Raw genomic sequence first — 22,885 nt, 5'->3', positions numbered from 1 at the left:
GTTCTTGTAAAGTTAGACAGTTTACTAGCCTGTTGATTTATTTTTATCACTTATAAAATAGTCTCAACCTCTCCTTTTAAAAAATGAACTCATTAAATAAGCTTTTTACTGCCCTACAACTTTTATTAATATGCAAAGTACATCATGCTTTTTCATTAGAACAGAGCTTCATGAGAAGCTGAGAGCACATTAAAAGGGTCTGTGTTTCTTGTTTTATTATTATTATTTCAAGTTTATTGAATTTGTAGTCATAGAATGTTATATCCAATAGTTGTGTACAGCATTACTTTGTAGTACATTTATTTCCCAACATATATAAGATTGTTAGTTGTACATAGATCCCATTAAAATTAGTAAGATTGAAGTCATAAGCAACTTGTCCCATTGATTTCATTGGGACCTAAGTCCAATTAAATTAATTCCACCTGTTGTCCATACTAGCCCTTTCAAAAGTAGGTAGAAATTGACAGGCTTAGGTTACAAGCATAACCTCTTGAAAGTAGGCAGCAGGCAAATCTCACTGCCATATTCAACTCTTTTTCAGCATCATTCTTTTTATCTCTGGGTCAGCACACAAGAGCAGTTAGATTAGGCTCAAGGACTTCTGGCCGTATTACTAATTTTTTAAGGGTAGAAATAGCAAACTGTGACACAATTATTCAAATTATCATTAATTAGAAATCACAGTGGACTGGATTCAAACTGAAGTTGGTTCAGGTTATTGAAATCACAGGACAATTTAGGCTGCAAGCCTAACCCTCTTACTTGGGAATAAGTCCCACTGAATTCACTAGGATTTTCTTCTGAGTAGACAAGGTTGTGCTGCCAGTCAAGAACTTAACTTGAGTCTCACTGATTTCAGTGGCGACTGAGTTCAGTTCATTTAGTCTGGATCCAAAACAGTGGCATTATTAACCAATTTATGAATTACAAACAAAGCTCTGCTTCTACGGTGCAATCCGTGAAAACCAAAGTACAGTGCACCAATCTCTGCTGTGCAGTCCCCGTTCATATCTACAAAACGTACACTGGAGTCTGGCTTGAACCCACTTAATGACTGGGGCTTACACAGCTCTATTGCTTGATGGATTGTATTCATAGACTACAACCTAGTACAGTTTTGTGTTTTAAATTTAATTGATTTCAAGTAGGATTTATGTGCATAAACCATACTGGTTTGAAGCCTTAATCCCTTTTCAGTCAGATTTCCATGGCTGCATAATTTAAATTTGAACATTCATTATAAAATGTGTTTTCAAATCCAATCAACAAATTTCAAATGGAATAGAAACATTGTTTGGACAGATCCTAGCACATTTAATTACATTAAAACATCCACATTTCTTTCCCCAGAAACTCAAAGCACAGTTTAGAGATAACTAAAGATGTTGAAAACAGCTGAAAGATTGGGCATAAATCCCAAGTGAGTCCAGTCACTGAGTACTCTGAATTAGTTTTTGCCTGCAAGCTGAGTGCAAATAGCTCCCCAGGCATGGGATATAATATTGAGCACTGAGGTTTTTGTTTTTATCCATTGTGCTGTCATTGTGAAATCACCTTGCATTGCACCTACAGCTTCAATGCCACACTGACTCATAGTCTTTCCTCTTTGATTACTATTTCAATAAGGTTCAGTTCATATGTTATCTTGGCACCTGGCTGCCTCCTGGCACCCAGATTAAGGTCTAGAAGGCTTTGTGAGCTTTCCAGAGGTAAGTAATTGGCCACTGTGGCAAGGAGGATGCTGGACTTGATGACCTTTAGGTCTAATCCAGCAGAATTTTTCTTCAGGAGCAGCCAACCTAATGGGGTGATACCACAGAATTGCCCTCCTGACAGTGGTGTCGCTGCTGCTTACCTCAATAGGGTGAGGCAGGGAAGCAGCAAGGTTGAGGCTACATGGGCTTACCCACCAGTGTACTCACACAGCAACTCTGACCTCACCACCGCTTTGACCTGTCCCCCCACCATCCAGGTAAGTGGCAGCAACTTTGTCAGGAGTGCAGCACCATGATGCCAGCCCACCATGCCTGCCTCTCCTGCTTCTTCATTTGTACTTGTGTCTGTGCAAAGGGCTGCCCAAAAAGTTTGTGCTGATACTAACACTGTCAGGGAAACCATCCCAATAGCAGGTAGTTTTCTGGCATAGTAATGAACAGCCCAAATCAAAATGGTAGCCCTCAGTGCTTCTATTCATTCAGCTTTTCAGCAACAACTACACAATCTGATAATGTATGAGCCAGCCCTACGAAATGTGACTCATTCTTAGGGTTGCCATATTCCAGTTCCACAAATCTGGACAGGCTAATTTGCATATTATGCAAATTATTTGCATAGTATTTGCATATTAATGTTTGCCTTGTCCAGTGGTTTTGTTTTTGTGTCTAGGAATTACCACCAAAAACTGAGGAAAGATGTGCGAAATCTTTTTTTAAAAAGCAACATTTTCAGCCTTAAATGCCTAGACCAGCCTTTCCCAACCAGTGTGCCTCCAGATGTTGTTGGACCACAACTCCCATCAGCCTTAGCCATTGGCAATGCTGGCTGAGGCTGATGGGAGTTGTGGTCCAACAACATCTGGAGGCACACTGGTTGGGAAAGGGTGGCCTAGACTCTAGTTTCCAACACTATGGAATATTTATTGATTGATTAAGAGGATTTATATCCTGCCCTTCTGCTGTTAAAAACAGAGCTCAGCACAGCTTACAAATATAATAAAAACACACAATCAATATAAAAACATAATAAAAACACAAAATAGCAACAAATAAAGTAAGTCAGGGCAGCAGTATGGTTAACCTTTGCTGGTCATTGACCAAAATAAACTTATTTACATTTTTTAGTATGGTTAACCATTACATATACGATATATTTCAGAGATGTGGTGGGTGGAGAAAAACAAGAAGCCAAAATGTTAGGAAAAGGAGTCTTTCACACCACATGCTCAGTTCTAAATACTGTTGCAGCAAGTTTTATGAGTTCCTCCAGTATTCCACTGGTGCAGGCACTCAGACATTCAAAGTATCTGTAAGTTTCTTAGGTTTTATAAAAGCAGAGCTTTGCTTAACTCAAAATTTCTTCTCCCTTTTATCAACCACATCTACACAGGTTCCACCTCCATACTCAAAATTAATCTGGGCCTGGAAGTGTACAACAACCCCACACATACCTTGCTAATTAGATTACCAATGCCAGGATGTCTGTCTTATCGACTACTCTCCTGCCCCCCCCCCCAAGCATCATGAAAGACCCAGTCCTGGGCTCAGAAAGAAAATAAATATCTGGTCCTCTTCAAAGTACTCATAAGCCTCTTGTTTTAATTAAAATAATAATTATACATTTTTGCTCTTATCACTAATGGGAGTTAATTACCTTGCATATGCTGCTGTTGCTTCTATAGCTGTAACGGAGTGAGGTTAAAGATAAGTGAAATGCAAATAGGATAGGAAAAAAACAACACAAAAGGCAGTAACACTTTCCTAAATGTAATACCACACCAACCACAACAAGATTCCTATGAGTAAGGCAGAAAACTCAGCATCCCACAACCAGTCAGGATTCATAACCAAAAACCCAAACTAAAAAAATCCTAGCGGCCAGTCAGCCAAGGTCACAGAAATCCCCATGCAGCACAACCTGACCTGGGGACTGCAGTTAATGCAGAATGCTGCAGCACAATTGCTGACATGAGTGAGATCCTATCAGCACATAATATCTCTGCTCTGAAATCTGCATTGGTTGCTGATTTGCTACCAGGCCAAGTTCAAGCTGTGCTTTCCATGTTATGGGTGCCACATAGTACAGTACTTGTTCTGTTCTTGTAAGAAATCAGTCCTGTAAAGTGGCAGCACCTACGCTTTGGAACTCCTTGCCTATTGACATTAGGCAGATGCCTCTTTTCAGCACCTGCTAAAATCAGTTTTCTTGAGGCAAGCCACTCCAGGCATGTGGAAGCTATTGTGTTTTTAAATCTGTTTTTTACTCATTGTTGGTTTTATTATTTTGAATGTTTTTAAGTATCTGTCCTTAACGCTTTCGCCAATAATTTTATTGTTTTCTTTCTGTAAACCACTTTGAGATTTTTTTACAATAAAGCGGTATATAACTGTTGTAAATAAAAATACACAAATAAATGTTGGAGTCACTGTGGCCCTTGAGTCTCTTCCCACTTTTAAGAACCAAGGAATCTGCCTTATACTGATTCAGGCCATTTTGTACCATGATTTCTTAAATGCAATACCATACCAACCACAACAAGATTCCTATAAGTAAGGCAGAAAACTAAGCATCTCACAACCAGTCAGGATTCCTAACCAAAAACCAAAAATAAGATAAATGAAGAAATATTTATATAAGCATGACTATCAAATATATTTATTATTTACACAAACTGTAAAGATATTTATAGTGCAATCCTAGGTTTATTTATTCAGAAGCAAGTCCCAGTGTAGTCAGTGGCGCTTACTCAAATAGGGACAGAAATGCAACCTCAAGTGATAAGCAACTTCATTCACACAACCCAAAATTCTGAGTCATGCCACTTTACGCTGTTTTGCAACTGTTTATACTTGTTTTTATGGTTATTGGATTTTAAATGGCTTTATTTCTTGTTGTGAGCTGCCTTGGTTTCCAATCCTACCTCACAGGGTTGTTGGAAACACTGCATACACACACACACACACACACACACACACACACACTGCAGATGTATAAATACATACAGCCCATATAATAGTTTATTGTCAAAACCAGTTGGTCATTGCAGAAAAATCAGTATTAGTTTTAAAAAAATCAGTATTAGTTTCCTATAAAATAAAAATTGTAATACCTAAGTAAGCCCTGCCTACTTGCTTTAAAATAGGACTGGAGGAGAGACAGAAAGAGTTAGAACACAAACACAATTCTTTTTTACATTCACTCCAAAGTCCCATTGATTTTCAGCGCATTCATAACCATGTCTACTCAAAAGTAAGTCCTATTGAATTCAATGGGATTTACTCTGGGCATATGGGATTAGCATTGCTTTTACAAAAGCAAGTATTGGGAAGGTTTTCAAAACACTGCCCAGGATCTGACTCCTGCATACAAGAGGGAAAAAAACTGAAATGTATATACTTACCCAATTTATGAGATTTTCAGATAAACGGGGGGAAACCACCATTTTCCGCCTCTGAATATCTCTTACCACGAAAACCCTATGAACAGAGTATCCAAAATGCAACATGAGATAGTGCTGGAAGATGAGACCCCCAGGTCAGAAAGCATTCACGGAGCTACTGGGAAAGAACAAAGGATAAGTACAAGTAGTGCTGTGACTAATGACGCAGCTGGGTCAAAGCCAAAAGGAAGCCCAGAGGCTGATGCATACAGATGCGAAAGGAGAGTCCGGAGTTGTACGACGCACACAATAGGAACATGGAATGTGAGAAGCATGAACCAGGGAAAGTTAGAAATTGTCAAGCAAGAAATGGAACTCATCAACATTACAATACTTGGTGTGAGCAAACTAAAATGGACGGGAATGGGACATTTCCAATCAGGCAACTACAAAATATTTTATTTAGGAAATGAGAAATTAAGAAGAAATGGGGTTGCTTTAATAGTGAGAAGTGATGTAGCAAGAGCAATTAGGAACTACAACGCAAGGTCTGAGCGACTGATATCAATGAGATTAAATGGGAAACCTATCAACATAACCATCATCCAAGTCTATGCTCCGACAGCAAGCGCAGAAGAAGAGGAACTGGAGAGATTTTATGCAGAAGTACAGGAAGAAATTGATCACACACCAAAACAAGATGTGCTGATAATCATGGAGGATTGGAATGCAAAAGTAGGGAACAGAGAAGAATTAGGAATTGTGGGGAAATGGGGCCTAGGAGACAGAAACGAAGCAGGAGGAACACTTATTGAATTTTGTGAAGCCAATAATTTGTTTCTTGCGAGCACATTTTTTTTGAACAAACAAAAAGACAACTATACACGTGGACGTCACCAAATGGTCAATATAGGAATCAAATTGATTATATAATTGGTAGCAGAAGATGGAGAACTTCCATACTTTATGCAAAAACAAGACCAGGAGTAGACTGCAGTATAGATCATAAACAGGTAATATCGAAAATCAGAGTAAAGCTAAAGAACAACAACAAAGCAATCATTAAGCCAAAATACAATTTAAATAACGTCCTAGAAGAATATAAAGATCAAATAAGGAACAGATTTGAGGCCTTAGACATATTGGATATAGAACCAGAAGAACTATGGATTGAAGTCAGAGACATTATCAGAGAAGCATGCAAAAAGACAATACCTCTAGTTAAAGAGAGAGAAAGGCCCCAATGGATGACTGAAGAAACTCTTAAAATGGATAAAGAAAGAAAGAAGGCAAAAGCAAAAGAGACAAAAACACAGACAGAACCCTAAATGCAACAATACAATTACTAGTACATAGGGACAAAGAGAACTATTACAATAGTTACTGTATAGAAATAGAAGAGGACAACAAAAAAGGTAGAACAAGAGCCCTATTCCAAAAGATTAGAGAAATGAAAGGGAAATTTAAACCACGAGTAGGGATGTTGAATAATCAACAGGGGAACACACTGAATGACTGAGATGAAATAAAAGGAAGATGGAAGCAATACACTGAAGAACTCTATAAAAGAGATGCCAGGATGACAGATTCATTCACGGAGGAACCATATGATGAAGAACCAGAAATTTTAGAATGTGAGGTGAAAGCTGCTCTTAAAATACTTGGAAGAAACAAATCACCAGGAACAGCATACTAATAGAGTTGCTACAAACTACTGAGACTGAATCAGTCCAAATTATGACTAAAATCTGTCAAGAAATATGGAAAACTAAACAATGGCCCACAGACTGGAAGCGTTCCATATACATCCCAATTCCAAAGAAAGGGGATCCAAGAGAATGCAGTAATTATCGAACTATTGCCTTAATATCCCATGCAAGTAAAGTAATGCTCAAGATTCTACAACAAAGGTTCTTACCATAAATGGATCGAGAAATGCCAGACATCCAAGCTGGATTTAGAGAGGGAAGAGGTACCAGAGATCATATTGCAAACATACGTTGGATAATGGAAAGGAGCAAGGAATTTCAGAAGAAAATCACCCTGTGCTTTATAGATTACAGCAAAGCCTTTGACTCTGTAGATCATGAAAAACTATGGAATGCTTTAAAAGAAATGGGGGTGCCACAGCATGTGATTGTCCTGATGCGCAACCTATACTCTGCACAAGAGGCTACTGTAGGACAGAATATGGAGAAACCGATTGGTTCCTCTTCGGAAAGGGTGTGAGACAGGGGTGTATTTTATCACCCTGTTTATTTAATCTATACACAGAACATATACGGAAAGCAGGATTGGACCAAGAAGAAGGAGGCTAGGACTGGGGAGGGCAGCTATGAGAGAACTAGAAAAGGTCCTCAAATGCAAAGATGTATCACTGAACACTAAAGGCAGGATCATTCAGACCATGGTATTTCCGATCTCTATGTATGGATGTGAAAGTTAGACAGTGAAAAAAGCTGATAAGGGAAAAATCAACTCATTTGAAATGCGGTGTTGGAGGAGAGCTTTGCTGATACCATGGACTGCAAAAAAGACAAATAATTGGGTGTTAGAACAAATTAAACCAGAACTATCACTAGAAGCTAAAATGATGAAACTGAGGTTATCATACTTTGGACACATAATGAGAAGACATGATTCATTAGAAAAGATAATAATGCTTGGAAAAACAGAAGGAAGTGGAAAAAGAGGAAGGCCAAACAAGAGATGGATTGATTCCATAAAGGAAGCCACAGACCTGAACTTACAAGACCTGAACAGGGTGGTTCATGACAGATGCTCTTGGAGGTCACTGATTCATAGGGTCGCCATAAGTCGTAGTCGACTTGGAGACACATAACAACAACAACTGCCATCTTCAAGAGCCCAGGAAAATTTGAACTTGTTTGATTGTGAACACAAGAGAAAAAAAGACTTGGTACTTACACAGGAAAAAAGAGTAATTTTTTACTTTTGCAATGGAGTCTAAGGACTGCCTGGAGGCCCAGAAATCCCTTGTCAATCACAACCCTGACTTCACTTACTGGCTGCAAACCTGAAAGGGCGGGGTTAGTGCAGCCAGCAAAGAGAACATTTCACATAAATTGCAGGGGGGCGGCGGCTGAAGTTTTGGTGTATATCTCAAGAACCAGACCACCTAGAAACTTAATTTAAAAAAAAAATGAAACCTGAGAGTCCGGAGATTAAGCAGACCTACCAGGAGACCCAGAGAGGACCCGCAAAAGCTGGAGTATCCAGCTGAAAACTAGACATCTGGTAACTCTAGTAGGGAAGGAGATGGTCTCTCAGATATTCGGGTCCTAAGTTGTTTAGGGCTTTAAATACTTTAAATATAATATTACTAGCATAAACGGTGCCTACAGCCATACTACCCTGGACACACCCAATCTCATCTGATCTCAGAAGCTAAGCAGGGTCAGGACTGGTTAGTACTTGGATGGGAGTCCACCTGGGAATACCGGGTGCTGTAGACTTAGAGCAGCCTTTCCCAACTACTGGGCCACCAGATGTTGTTGGACCACAACTCCCATCAACCTCAGCCAGCATTGCCAATGGTCAGGAAAGATGGGAATTGTGGTCCAACAACATCTGGTGGCCCACTAGTTGGGAAAGGCTCGCTTAGGGGAAGGCAATGGTAAACTATATATATATGGTAAACCAAATATATATATGGAAATGGACTGCCTTCAAGTCGATCACGACTTATGGTGACCCTATGAATAGGGTTTTTATGGTAAGCAGTATTCAGAGGGGGTTTACCATTGCCTTCCTTTGAGGTTGAGAGGCTGTGACTGGCCCAAGGTCATCCAGTGAGCTTCATGGCTGTGTGGGGATTCGAACCCTGGTCTCCCATGTCATAGTCCATCACCTTAACCACACACTGACACTCTCCCCCCCTCTCAATTCATAGGGTCGCCATAAGTTGGGATCGACTTGAAGGCATATAAAGAGCATATACGGTCACATAATAGAGAGCGTTAATTAACCCACATTGAACACAGTGTGTACTGCTTAGTAAATTAAGCTAATTTACTGAAATAAGTCATAATCGACTTGAAGGCACATAACACACACACAGCCAAATGTAGCTTGTGAGCCTTCTGGGTGTTTCATCTACTGGACAAGTGAAAGAGGGTTTGAGGGATGGAGGGGAATATTTTCTACTCATGGTGCTGTCCACGTGTGGTCTGCATAAGTTATACTGTGTGACCATCCTATAGTTATTCAATAATAGGCAAAAATCCTTGTGGTTGAAGAAGGTACCTATAGCCAACAGATTTCTAGTTCAGAAAGTCACTAAGTATTTTGATTTACTTTGAAATTTTAGTGAAGTTTCCTATAGTAAATTATTTTCTTTGCTTCTGTTTCTGTGAATATGTGAAGTACAGCAACACTCTGCATAATTTACACTAAAAAACTCCAAAAGCAATTGTGGAATAATGGCACTGACTATTATGCAGAATAGTCTCCAAGAGTGTCTCAATTTGTGCAAAATAAAACAGTGGGTGGTGAAATATATTCTAGCAAAATTCTAGGTGCACTGTATGTTTTTAATTGACCATGCCCACCTTTCCTTGACTGGAGTGGTTTAAGCATAGCAGTATCAACACATGCATGTTGGGCAGGCCAACTTTTGTTTCCCAACAGCTAGATTCATTGCTTAAGTAACAACATATCAGTCTAATTTTCCATCAAACTGCAGTTTCAGATTCAACAGTTAATGCACCCAAAATAGAAACAGAATATAATCTCCAGTTTTAAACACAAAAGACTGTCTTTACCATTATACGACATTGACCAATAAAAAGGCTTTGGGACTAATAAAAATAAATTTGACACAGATTTCTAGGATGAATAATGAGAAAAATATAATTTTCTAGGTTAGATTCTCTGCAACGTATTAAAGAAGCAAAGTAAGAAGAACACCAGCAAACATATAAAAAAATAATTCTCCATCTTTGGAGATGCATTCCTGATCACAGATGTTGCCACCACTCACCATATGCTCAGAAGCACATGTGACCAAATTCTTCCAAGTTACACAGGAAGTGGATTGGACTGTGAAAAATCAACCCAAATTGTGTTTGCATTTTTACAAATTTGTAGGGCAGTACAATATCTCAGAGTGGAGGTCAGGTCTCCTGCTCCCCTGGTACATTCACTATAGCTGCCCAATTTCCCTGCTTTTTAAAGTTTGAAATATCTGTTGGCTATAAGTACATTCTTAAACTGCAAAGGTTTTTGCCCATTAGTGAATTTCTCTGCTTTTTAATCCGGGAGATAAGAAATGGGATCCTGTGCAAATTTGCTGAGAACAGATTGATCATTTGCATGCTTATTGAGGAAGGAAGAGGGAGGGGAGGAGGAAGGGCGGATGAGAGGAGGGGAAATGGGAACAGGTGGGAGGTGGAGGAGAGGAGGGCAGGTCTGATCATTTGCATGCTTATTGAGTTCAGTGGGATTTACTCCCATGCAATCATGCTTAGGATGGGAGAAACTGACCACGGGGGGGAGGAGAAGAGAAAGGAAGGGAGGGAGGGAGAGAGAGGGCTGGAGTGGGCTGGGGAGGAGGAAGAAGAGGGAGCAGAGAGGAAGAAGGAGGGAGAGGGGAAGAGGGGAAGAGGGAGGGGAAAGGCTGGTCTGATCATTTGCATGCTTATTGAGTTCAGCGGGATTTACTCCCAAGCAATCATGCTTAGGACAGGTGAAACTGACCACGGGGGAGGAGGGGAGAGGGTAGGAGGAAGGGAGAGAGAGGGGGAGGGAAGGAAGAGAGAAGGAACTGGGAGGGCAGGAGGCAGAAGGGGGAGAGGAGGAGCTGGAGGGAGGGGAGAGGAGGGGGGAGGGTTGGTTTGATCATTTACATGCTTATTGAGTTCAGTGGGATTTACTTCTCTGCAATCATGCTTAGGATAGGTAGAACTGACCTGGGGGAGGGGCAGGAAGGGGGAGGAGGGGAAAGGGGAGGGAAGAGGAGGAATGGTAGGGATAGGGAGGAGGAGGAGGGGAGGAGATTGAGTGGGTGGGCATTGGGCAAGGGGAAAGCCCCTTTTCTTTCCCAAAGGAAAACATTGTTAACAGTATCTTTATTTTTTGGAGTTTTCCCCAAACCTTTTATTCTACAGCAGACACATGTGGTCTCCCACCCAAATTTAAAACAAAGCTATTCCTGGCCAAATCCACACCAGGCATTTAGTCCACTTTAAACTATCTTGGCTTCCCCCAAAGAATCCTGGGAAGTATAGTTTGTGAAGGGTGTTGAGAGTTGTTAGGAGATGCCCTACTCACCTCACAGACCTACAATCCCCAGAAGGGAGCTAACTGTTAAACCCCTCTGGCTACTGGAGGTCTGTCACGAGAATATAAATCTTCTATCACAAACTACACTTCCCAAGATTTGGGGGAAGCCATGACTGTTTAAAGTGGAAAAAATGTCTGGCATGGGAGTGGCCCCCTAATTATTCCAAGCCAAACAGCTGTTAGTCTGACTTTTAGAACACTGACAGTTGGTTCTTACTGAGCATGCCCATGCTGTCATAGACTTCAATGTTAAATTTCTTAAATTAATTAAAATTCAGACATGCATTTTTTTTTAACTTTAAACTGCAGAAGATGAAAGTCAGAGTGTGGGGGCAAGGCCAGTAATAGGATTACAGGTACTATGTGAACATGGCTGATTTTTAATTAATTTCAACAAATTATGAGACTACTGACAGAAAAAAGTCCAGCAGGGGTCTGGATTTTTTTCTCTTGTTTTACACTTTGAACTCTCTATGTTTTGTATATCGCCATGAAAACTTTGAGGGTTGTTAAGCAAGCATTTCTGAGTTCAGGACTATAAGTGTTGTAAGGTTTTGTTTTGAAATGAGCTTATGGAAAGCAGCAGTATGGCATGGGGGGTATTTTCAATTTAACATAACAGAATGTGAAAAATCCATGCTGGCTATAGTATACAGCCACTCTCGTGGCTCTGTAATACCTCATACCCGGATACAGGGCCCACTAAAGACAGATGAAAATTACTGAGGCTCACCAGTCACAAAGTAGTGGTGGATGGAGGCAGAATTGGCATAACGAGCTAGAAATTAAAGACATAATTTTAAATTGATATCTAATCCATCTTTGGAAATTGTTAAATTCTTTGCCATAGCATTTTCCTTGTGACAAGGAGTCCCAAGTTCAGCTTTCCTACTGATCTAGAAACTAAGCAGAGAAGGCTTTTTCTTTTATATGTTCCCCATCCTGTCCCCATATGCCTCTATTTTTACCCATCTTCTGTAACTTCTCCCATTCTTACACTCAACTTGTACCTTATCTCTCTCCCCCTCCCTGCAACTGCCAGCTTCTTTCATTCCTCTTCCCTGGCCCTTTCATATTCACTTTTTCCTTCAATAACAGCTTTCGTCTCTTATCCCCTTCCTTTCTGTTCTGAGTGTATGTTTGTTTATTATACATATTAAGTTTTTTCTCCCTTTCTAATTTCCTGCAACTCCTCCTTTGACCCTTTCTCCTCAAAGGAGAAAGAAGTCTCTTCCTTCCTCCTCGCTCTGAACTTCTCTGTCTCCCAGCAACCTGTACTCAACATACAAGGAGTTGCTGGTGCTGGCATTGGTCCAGCCAAAAGGTGATGGCATAGCTATGGGGTGGAACAGACAGATAAAGAGGCACTGGGCAGGCTGTGGCACTGAGGCCCACCTGAAAGTGGCCCAAGGTCCACTAGTGTGTTCTGGCCCACTTTGAGAAACATTGCCTTAAGCCATTCCTCCTCCCCCAGCAGGAGCAACCACTGAATCATCTCTGGAAGAAAGAGCTCGTTACATTTTGGACACGTTTGCTCATGGGAAACTTTCTGCAAGTCCACGGAAGCTTTGAGGAGCTTGCCCTCTTTCTTACAATGCCCTTGGGTGTTATGAGCTAATTGGAGCCATTCCGCTCATAGAGAGAATCTCATTATTTTTGGCACTTAGCTAGCTACAGCATCTGGTAAGAAACTGCCCCATCTCTGAGGGGTAAAAAATGAATTTCTATAATGAAATGGCTCTTTTTAGTCTTCTCCTGACAGTGGCTGAAATCAAGGTGCCAGCTTCTACAAACGGGGAGAGGGGGGGGATGCACAGCAGGATCCATTGAGGGTCCCTAGGATGGGAACCAAATGCATAAAAGATCTGAACACGGCATGCTTGATGTGGCATGAAGGATGTTTGCTCATATACGTTCAAGGACATGTGCCAGGGAAGTGTGATGGGTTTGGGATCCCCACAGAATACGTTTGAGAAGAATGTGTAACTGCCCTTCACACTTTATGTGGCAAACACTCCCCACTAAAAGCTGTAATAAAAGGGAGTATTGGGAGTTTTAAAAGATCAAACTGTGTTCTACTGAATTGTGTGGCTCAACCTGTATTCATGTTGTACCAGGGAGGTTGGGATTAGGTTCAGTTTGCAAACCTATTAAGCTGAATCATGTAACATAGGGTGGGGAACCTCAAGCCCAGGGGCCAACTGTGGCCCTCTAGGCCTCTCTATCTGGCCCTTGAGACTCTCTTCAGGCCACACCTCATACCACCCATACTTCATACCCTCCTTTATTGTTTTTGCCTGGTTGGAATGCATCCTTGAACTCAGACAATGCCTCTTGGTTGCCTGAATGGAGGACAGAGAATGGTGTGTGAGTGTGTGAAGAAACCAGCTTGCTGTACAAAGGTAAAATTTGCATTTGTTGCTTTGCCCACTTTTGCCTCTGGTCCTGCCCATCACTGGCATGTGGCCCCTGCAAGGTTGCCCAAATGGAAATGTGGCCCTCGGTCTGAAAAATATCCCTCCGTCGCTGAGAAAACACTTTTAACATCTGAGGTAATGTTTTGACATTCTCTGGTTAATGGCATTGTTTGTGCTATGACAAGCAGTTTGGGAGTTGCCACATACTTGCACAATTATCCACAGTTTGCAGTCACAGTGAAGCACTTAGACATAAAAATAGCCCTGGTGGTGGTTCATACCTAAGGACCATCTAGGCTAGCATCATGTGTGCATGATGTTTCTGGGAAGCCCACAGCAGAGCATAACGGCAACATCCTTCCACACTCTTTGCCCTTCTCCAAGTTTTTCATTTTGCTATCATGGGTAAACGTTTCACAGCAATCAAACCAACAATGTGATTTGATTCTACTACATGCACATATTAGGAAGCTTGTGTGAAACAGCCGTTTCCTCTACTGAAGCAGATTCTTTTTCAGAAGAAAGGTGTGATTTGGAAGACTCTTATGTTCAGGAGCATTATGTGTACAACAGAGCACACATGTAGAAGTGACATAAGTTTTAAAAAATATTTTCTTTTAATTGGAAGCAGGCAAGATGCATGCAAATGGGAAGAGCACCCAAACTGGTAGTCCCTGCATACTGGGGTATCCCATGCGTGCATGGAACTGTTGGCTTTTCTGAGCAGAAGGGCTGCCTTCTTTCAAAGCCCTCAGTTTCACTGTGGAATTACTAGTTTTTTGTCTCTAGATTTAGGCTTCAGTCCTAACCCCATTTACTGGAGAATAAGCCCCACTGAATTCAAAAGGACTTACTTCTGAATAGGCATGGTCAGGATTACATTGTATGTATTCTTTTGCTTCAAGATGTGGCAAGCTAGCAGCACTGAGCTGTTTGGTCACTCCTGCTCATTCCCCCAAGTGGGGGCCTGGACTTCTGTCCCCAGGTCCTGTCCTGACAGCACCACTCCTAAGGTATGAAGGCTGAATGTGTGCACTACCAGCAAACGTGGGCCACATGGGCTCAGTGTGCAGGTTGGATCCTTCAACTACAGGGGTTGAAAGAAAGACTGAAGGGAAGCAAGTAACTTGCCCAGGGCCAGCTTTGGGTTTGCACAGGGCTTTTGCACCTTTAATAGCTTTGTAGAAGGCAGGATTTCAGCAGGTGTATTTTATTTTAAATTATTTATTAAATTTATATCCTGCCCTGTCTCCCAAAGGAGCCCAGGGTGCCATAGGACCATAGCTCAGTGCTACAGCATCTGGTTTGCATGGAGGAGGTCCCAGGTTCAATCCTTTGCATGTCCAGTTAGGGGTGGGAAAGACCCCAGTCTGAAATCCTGGAGAGCCTCTGCCAGGCAGAGCAGACAATACTGAGCTATAGATGGAACTGACTCAGTATAAGGCAGCTTCCAGTGTCCCTAGGCGTGGCAAGCTGCAGCTGCTGAAATCCCCTCCTCTATACAACTATTAAAGGTGCAAGAGCCCCAGCCTCTTTTTGATCTGGCCACATTCTTGCTGAAGCAGCATGAGATAGCCAGGGAAACCTTGCTGGATTGGAAGGGCGTTGGAATGAGTGGGGGTGGAGCAGCCAGAACCCCGCCCCCTCATTTTATCATGCCATTCTTCCACTTATTATATATTGTGATGCCGGTCCCCACCTGTATCATATAAACTGAAGCGAGTGTTTTACTGTGGAATCCTACACAACTCTTGTCAGGTTTGGATCCTATGGGTTTCAGTGGGGCTTACTCTCTCAGATAAGTGAGTATGGAACTGCAGCCTTATTCTGTCAGGTTTTTAAAAAACTATATTACATTTAAAAACATGTTAGTTCCAGCCAAAGGTCCTAGGGACAGTGTAGAATAGTATTTGAAGAAAGTTGCAATGTTTATTACTATTATTAGATTTTTTGGAACTGTGCTCAAGGGCTCTTTACCACTGATACTATTCCTTAACTCAGATTTTCCTTATACAATCTTACGTGCTGCTGAGTTTAAACTCATATATGTGTTAATAGTGTGCAGAACCAAACTGATGATATTCAGCCCAGCGTTTCTATAAAACACATGCAAAGACATTTTCATTTAAAATTACAATGCAGCACATAGCAATGGGACACTTCCGCATATATGGTCCATGTTTCCTAGCAACTGCAGCCATTCAGATGGAGAAGGCTTTAAATGTTCAGGGATGATATTTTTCCTGTCACTGCAAAAGCAAAATGGTATCTCTCTATATATTTGCTTTGATTGGGTTGCTGTAGTTTAGCAATTGCTGATGGAAACCAGGATCAAGCAATACAATTGTTTAGAAATGGACATACGCACAACTGGGCAGTTGTGGCATGCACATCTCAATTCTGATTTAACTACCACCATGTGGCCAATACACTTTCAGTATACAGAAGTGTGAAGAGACTAGGCATCTCTGATAGCCATATAGTCTTGATGCTGGCAGATGATATGGCATGCAACCTGCTGAATCCAAGCACAGCTACTGTATTTAGTCACAAAAACATGGAACTGAATGTCTGGGGAGATGATGTGGAAGTGGATTACAGAAGCTATGAGGTTACTGTGGATATATTTGCTTTACACGCTGTTGTTCCCATTCCCAGATTCTTAAAACAATAAATAAATAAAGCCATGCAATTCTTAAATGGTACTGGGGCAAAAAATCTGAATTAACTGAGTATAGTCATGCAATGTATTGAAAATAAAACTGCCAATATCTGAATACCATTATACAAATCTGTGGTGCAACCACATCTGGAATACTATGACTAGTTCTGGTTGCTGCATCTCAAGAAGGATATTGTGGGGCTGATGTGCAGAAAACAGCAACCAAAATGATTGTGGGGCTGCAGTAATTCCCCTGTGAGGAAGGTTTGCAGCTTTGGGGGCTTTTCAAGTTTAGAGAAAAGGTGAGCAAGGGGAGATCTGATAGATGCATGGTGTGAAGAAAGTGGATAAAGAGACATTTTTCCTTCTGTCTCATTACAGTAGAACCCAGGGTCATCTAATGAAACTGGATGAACAAAAGAAAGGAGTTCATCACATTGCACATGGGTAGTATTTGTTTAGATAGGCCTTTGGTCTGATCCAGCAAGGCTCTTCTTATGTCCTTAAGAGTTGATCCCCTTTGGATCTAATCGCAAATAAGAAAAGTACCAATCTAAACCTTTTAAATACATTTTATGTAGCTATGGCAAATAACCTTGTTTGAACTTTGTCGTGGAATGAGTCAGTTGAGAAAGAATATGGCACAGCTTTGTGCCAATCTGTTTGAGAGAGAGAAATTTAGTTTTGTTTGCCACAATCCAACACAGAGTTGAAAAATGGAAATGGACTGCCTTCAAGTGGATTCCGACTTATGGTGACCCTATAAATAGGGTTTTCATGGTAAGCGGTATTCAGAGGGAGTTTACCATTGCCTTCCTCTGAGGCTGAGAGGCAGTGACTGGCCCAAGGTCACCCAGTGAGCTTCATGGCTGTGTGGGGATTCGAACACTGGTCTCCCAGGTCATAGTCCAACACCTTAACCACTACACCACACTGGCTCTCATTAAGAGAACTTAAGCCAGCTGATTCAAGAAGATTTAAAGTTGTAATCCTATGTACACTTGAGAGTAAGTGCCATTGAACTCAGTCGGACTTACCTTTGAATAAACATGTATAGGATTGCACTGCACATACGTGTTGGACTGTGGCATTGACTCTAAGGTTCAACTGCATGGGTGCAATAGAAATATTACATAAGAGATCATCTCCAAAATATACACAGAAGCCTGTTATTAGTATGCTACAAGACAAATTACAACCATATCAGATTTTTTAAAAAATGACAGATACTTTACACTTTAAAGTTGTGGTATCTGAAATAAGGAAATGTTATTGCATTCTAGTGAGCTGGGGAAATAGTAATACTTAGCTGTATATATGAATGCTGGAAGTGCTGTGCGTGTATTATGTGCCTTCAAGTCAATTACGACTTATGGCAACGCTGTGAATCAGCGACCTCCAGTAGCATTTGTTATAAACCACCCTGTTCAGATCTTGTAAGTTCAGGTCTGTGGCTACCTTTATGGAATCAATCCATCTCTTGTTTGGTCTTCCTCTTTTTCTACTCCCTTCTGTTTTTCCCAGCATTATTATCTTTTCTAGTGAATCACGACTTCTCGTGATATGTCCAAAGTATGATAACCTCAGTTTCATCATTTTAGCTTCTAGTGATAGTTCTGGTTTTTTCTAACACCCAATTATTTGTCTTTTTTGCGGTCCATGCTATCCACAAAACTCTCCAACAACACCACATTTCAAATGAGTTGATTTTTCTCTTACCCACTTTTTTCACTGTCCAGCTTTCACATCCATATGTAGAGATTGGGAATACTATGGTCTGAATGATCCTGACTTTGGTGTTCAGTAATACATCTTTGCATTTGAGGACCTTTCTAGTTCTCTCATAGCTATCCTCCCCATTCCTAGCCTTCTTCTGACTTCTTGACTATTGTCTCCATTTTGGTTAATGACTGTGCTGAGGTATTGATAATCCTTGACAAGTTCAATGTCCTCCTTGTCGACATTAAAGTTACATAAATCTTCTGTTGACATTATTTTTGTCTTTTTGATGTTCATCTGTAGTCCTGCTTTTGTGCTTTCCTCTTTAACTTTCATCAGCATCCGTTTCAAATCATTACTGGTTTCTGCCAGTAGTATGGTATTGTCTGCATATCTTAAATTATTGGTATTTCTCCCTCCAGTGTCCACATCTGCGTCATCTTGGTCCAGTCCCGCTTTCTGTATGAAAGCAGGGTCACCCAAGGCGGAATGGTCAAAGCTGGGACACCAGACTAAGATACATCTAGACTCAGAGGAAAGCAATGGTAAACCACCTCTGAATAACTCTTACTATAAAAACCCTATGAATAGACGATCCAAAATGCTGAACGTGCTACACATATATTATTCCCCAAATGTACAACAAACCTGAAAATAGGTTAGTCTTAACTCTTCCCTTTGCCCCACTGCAGACCCTTCTAAGGAAGGAAGGAAGCTATTAAAAGACAAGAACACTTGGGGAAGGGTCATAGCTCAGTTATAGACCACATAGTTCGAGAGCAAAAGGTCACAGGTCCAATCCTTGGCATTTCCAGGTAGGGGTGAGAAAGAGTCCTGCCTTGAAGCCCTGGGGAGCCACTACCAGTCAGTGTCAACAATACTGAGCTAGGTAGACCAAGGGCCTGACATGGTATAAGGCAGATTCCTATGTTCCTTTAAAAAATGAAAGTCTTGCCAACCAAATAAGGAGAACAAAAAGGACTACATACCCTAGCAAAATAAATGTAAGCTGAACATAAGGCAAATGAAGAATAATAACATTTTGAGGAGTATTTTGCTAAAAACATTGGGTTGGGTCCAGACATAGTCATGTTTATAGTAGACCCATTGAAATTAATGGGACAAGTTGTCATGAATAACTTATGTCCCACTGATGTCACTGGGTCTACTCTAAGCATAAGTCTGGGCCCAACCCATTAAGCCCAACTATAAATGAATCTTTAAACAAGAAGCTGGAAACCATCAAAAGAGCTGCTTGGATAATTAGATAACAAAGCAGTAAAACAACTGCTACAGATGAAAGTGTGACAGCAGAGAAGCAGAATAATTTTGTGTGTGTCTGTCTTCACAGCAAAGATGTTGGACAGATACCCATGCCTGACTTAAAAAAAAATACAAGTGTGTCTGAAGAGCTTAAGAGTGAGAGGTGAGACAGATGAAGTTCTAGGTCTTATAAACAAATTAAAAATTAAAATGACACCAGGTTCACAAGGCTTCCACGAGTGAGTTCTTAAAGAACTGAAATGTGAAATTGCTGATTTTCTAACAAAAAATTTAGCTAGTCACTACAACTGGCCTTCTTCCTGGAGGATTTGAATTGTCAACATACTACTGATATTTAAAAACAGAATTTAGGAAATTTCAGGCTATTCAGTTTAATATGGATAAACTGGAGAAAGGCATAATTAAAGATGAAATTATTAAGCATATAGAAAAATGAGTCTTTGCTAAGGAAGAATAAACATGGCTTCTGCAAAGGAAAGCCCTGCTTCTCCCATCTTTTGAAGCTCACTGAGATTGCTAATAATCATGTGAACAATGGTGATATGATATACTTCAACTACCAAATTGCTTTTGATCAAATCCCATCCCAAAGGAACCTAATTAAACTGAGCAGTTGTGGGATTAGAGGACATGTTTTCTTGTGGATTAGTAGAATAAATGGAAGCAGATGGTAGGAACAGGCTTGGAGCAAGTGGACGGCCAGGTTGGGCACTGGCCGAGGGCCCCTGTGGCTGACAGGAGCCCCTGCTGCTGTGGGTGGGTGGAACTCCCACTCCATGTTCCACGCAAGTATTAAGTCACAGAATGTGCACCCCACACCCCGATGCTGGCATGGATCACGGAGTAGGAGCCACTCTCCAAGGCAACACCCCTGCCGCCATCTCGGGTGATGGGAGGAGTCGCACGCCAGGCCTATTCAAGCCCCTGATGGCAGTGATAGTGCTGCCATGTTGCCGCCACCTTCTAGGGCCCGCTGCAGTCTGATGCCAGCCCTGGGTAGAAATAAACAGTTTTGACTGTTTTGACACCAGTGCTATTTAAAATGGAAATGGGCTGCCTTCAAGTCAATCCCAACTTATGGCTACTGTATGAATAGGCTTTTCATGGTAAGCAGTATTCAGAGGGGATTTACTATTGCCTCCCTCTGAGGCTAGTCCTCTCCAGCTGGCTAGGGCCTGCTCAGCTTGCCACAGCTGCACAAGCCAGCCCCTTCCTTGTCTGCAACTGCCAGCTGGGGGGCAGCTGGGCTCCTTGGGACTGTGCAGCTTGCCCACGGCTCCATAGGTGGCAGGGCATGTAACCCCTGAGCCACTTACTGTGGGGGTGGTCTTTAACTGGCCCTTAACTCATTTATAAATTATCTGAGATGAGGGATAAAATGGCCAAAGTTGCAGATGACACCAAATTATTTAGGATGGTGAAAACCCAAAATGATAAGGAGGATCTCTCCAAACTGGGGCAACAGACAACAAAATATCCATGAGAAGAGGGGTAGAAAGGGAAAGAAAACCAGGTGAATTACTGGCTACAAAGGTGGTGCCAACAAAAGAGATTTGGATTCTGAGACCACAGGCTATGCTTCCTGGAAGATGGGCTGCTGGTAAGTGATGGATTGCACCTCACAAGGACAGGAAAGAATGTGTTTGGCCACAGCATCGAAAACTTCGGGCTCATCCAGACGACTGCAAAATGTGTGACACGCCCGCTATGTGTGTTCATTATTTTTTGGTCGTCCAAATGACGTCTCGCGCTGTTACGCATTTTCGCGGGTTAAATCCGCTCCTTGCAATACCGGCAAAAATGCGATTTGCTCTTTAAAATCAGGAATCATCTGCTGTGCCTTCAGGAGTTAGGATGCAATACCGCGGACTTTACAGCTGATGGGCGGTTCTTGGGCGTTTCCCCTTGCCTCTTCTCCTCATTCCAGCCAATTACGTATCTGCACTTTTGCACATGTGCGAGAATAAGTGCGGGAAAATTGAACCAATCATCGCAATGGTGGGGTGTTGGGGGGGGTCTGCAACTACTGCGCAGATGCATTTTATTTTTTGCCAGCCTGCAAACTGGGCGGCCGCTCTTGGTGAGATCTGCAATGCACAGCAAGCGAAAAAGGGGGGGTGGTCGGTTTCAGCCTGCCTCCGAAAGCCTTGTCAATTTCATTCTACTTGCTGGGGGGTTTGCTTCAAATCAGAAAAGCATACATTAGTTTAAGTGTAATATCCCAAATGCAAACAAGAAAAGAGCTTCTGGTCGGTTTCAAGCCTGCTCCAGAAAGCTTTGTCAATTTCATTCTCTGTGGAAAGGAAAGGGAGGGGGGGCAGTTTCTTGCTTTTTTGGAGAAATAAGTGCATTGCCAGCGTGTGTATCTCCTTAAATATCAATAAAGGCAGAAAAGCATACATTCGTTTAAGTGTAATATCGCAAATGCAAACAAGAAAAGGGTGTCAATTTCATTCTCAGTGGGAAGGCAGGCGTGAAACCCACCAGCAGCCTTTCCTTCCAAGGCGAGAACTCCTTTACAGCCATATTGTGCTTCGTTGCAAAGGGGGAGAGGAGCATACGTAATTTTTTTGCTGACCAATTGGTTGATAGGGGGAGGTTTTAGAGGCGGAGCTTGGAAAAAGCGGAAAGAATGTAGGGGTTTTACCACTGCGTGTGCAGGTGCGAAAAAGGGTTTTTTTTAATTGGGAAAGAGCGAACTAAAAGGCAAAGTGAGGACTATCAGATGACAAACCGAATATGGAAACCGTGGATTATCCCGCTCCGTTTGGATAAGCCCTTCATCAGGAGAGCTTTAAGCTTAATCCTAAAGTGGAGGGAGTCATAAAGTTGGTGTTAACTACTAACAAAGGCTTGTGCACAGTAAGAGGAACTGAGAGAATCACATGGTCTTCAATGTCTGTATACCAATGCCCAGAATATGGGAAACAAACAGGATGAATTTAAACTCTTAATACAGGAGAGTAAATACGACTTGATAAGTATAAGTGAAACTTGCTGGGATGACATCCATGAGTGGAATACAGCAATTGAAGGATATAACTTGTTCAAAAAGAACAGAAGGAATAGAAAGGGAGGCAGAGTTGCACTATATGTTGTTGTTATGTGCCTTCAAGTCGACTATGACTTATGGCGACCCTATGAATCAGTGACCTCCAACAGCATCTGTCATGAACCACCCTGTTCAGATCTTGTAAGTTCAGGTCTGTGGCTTCCTTTATGGAATCAATCCCTCCCTTGTTTGGCCTTCCTCTTTTTCTACTTCCTTCTGTTTTTCCCAGCATTATTATCTTTTCTAATGAATCATGTCTTCTCATTATGTGTCCAAAGTATGATAACCTCAGTTTCATCATTTTAGCTTCTAGTGATAGTTCTGGTTTAATTTGTTCTAACACCCAATTA

General features: G+C 41.5%; 1 protein-coding gene and 1 pseudogene across 1 annotated transcript in view; both read left to right on the top strand.

Moving 5' to 3' along the window:
* Positions 1-22,885, top strand: part of JAKMIP3 (Janus kinase and microtubule interacting protein 3) — a 181,093-nt gene that overhangs the window by 5,511 nt on the left and 152,697 nt on the right. The window lies entirely within an intron of this gene.
* On the top strand, positions 8,456-8,574 carry LOC133389919 (5S ribosomal RNA; annotated as a pseudogene).

This window comes from Rhineura floridana, chromosome 7 (genome assembly GCF_030035675.1).
Source record: "Rhineura floridana isolate rRhiFlo1 chromosome 7, rRhiFlo1.hap2, whole genome shotgun sequence".
NCBI classification, from domain to species: Eukaryota; Metazoa; Chordata; class Lepidosauria; order Squamata; family Rhineuridae; genus Rhineura; species Rhineura floridana.
This window is presented reverse-complemented; position numbering and strand designations above follow the sequence as displayed.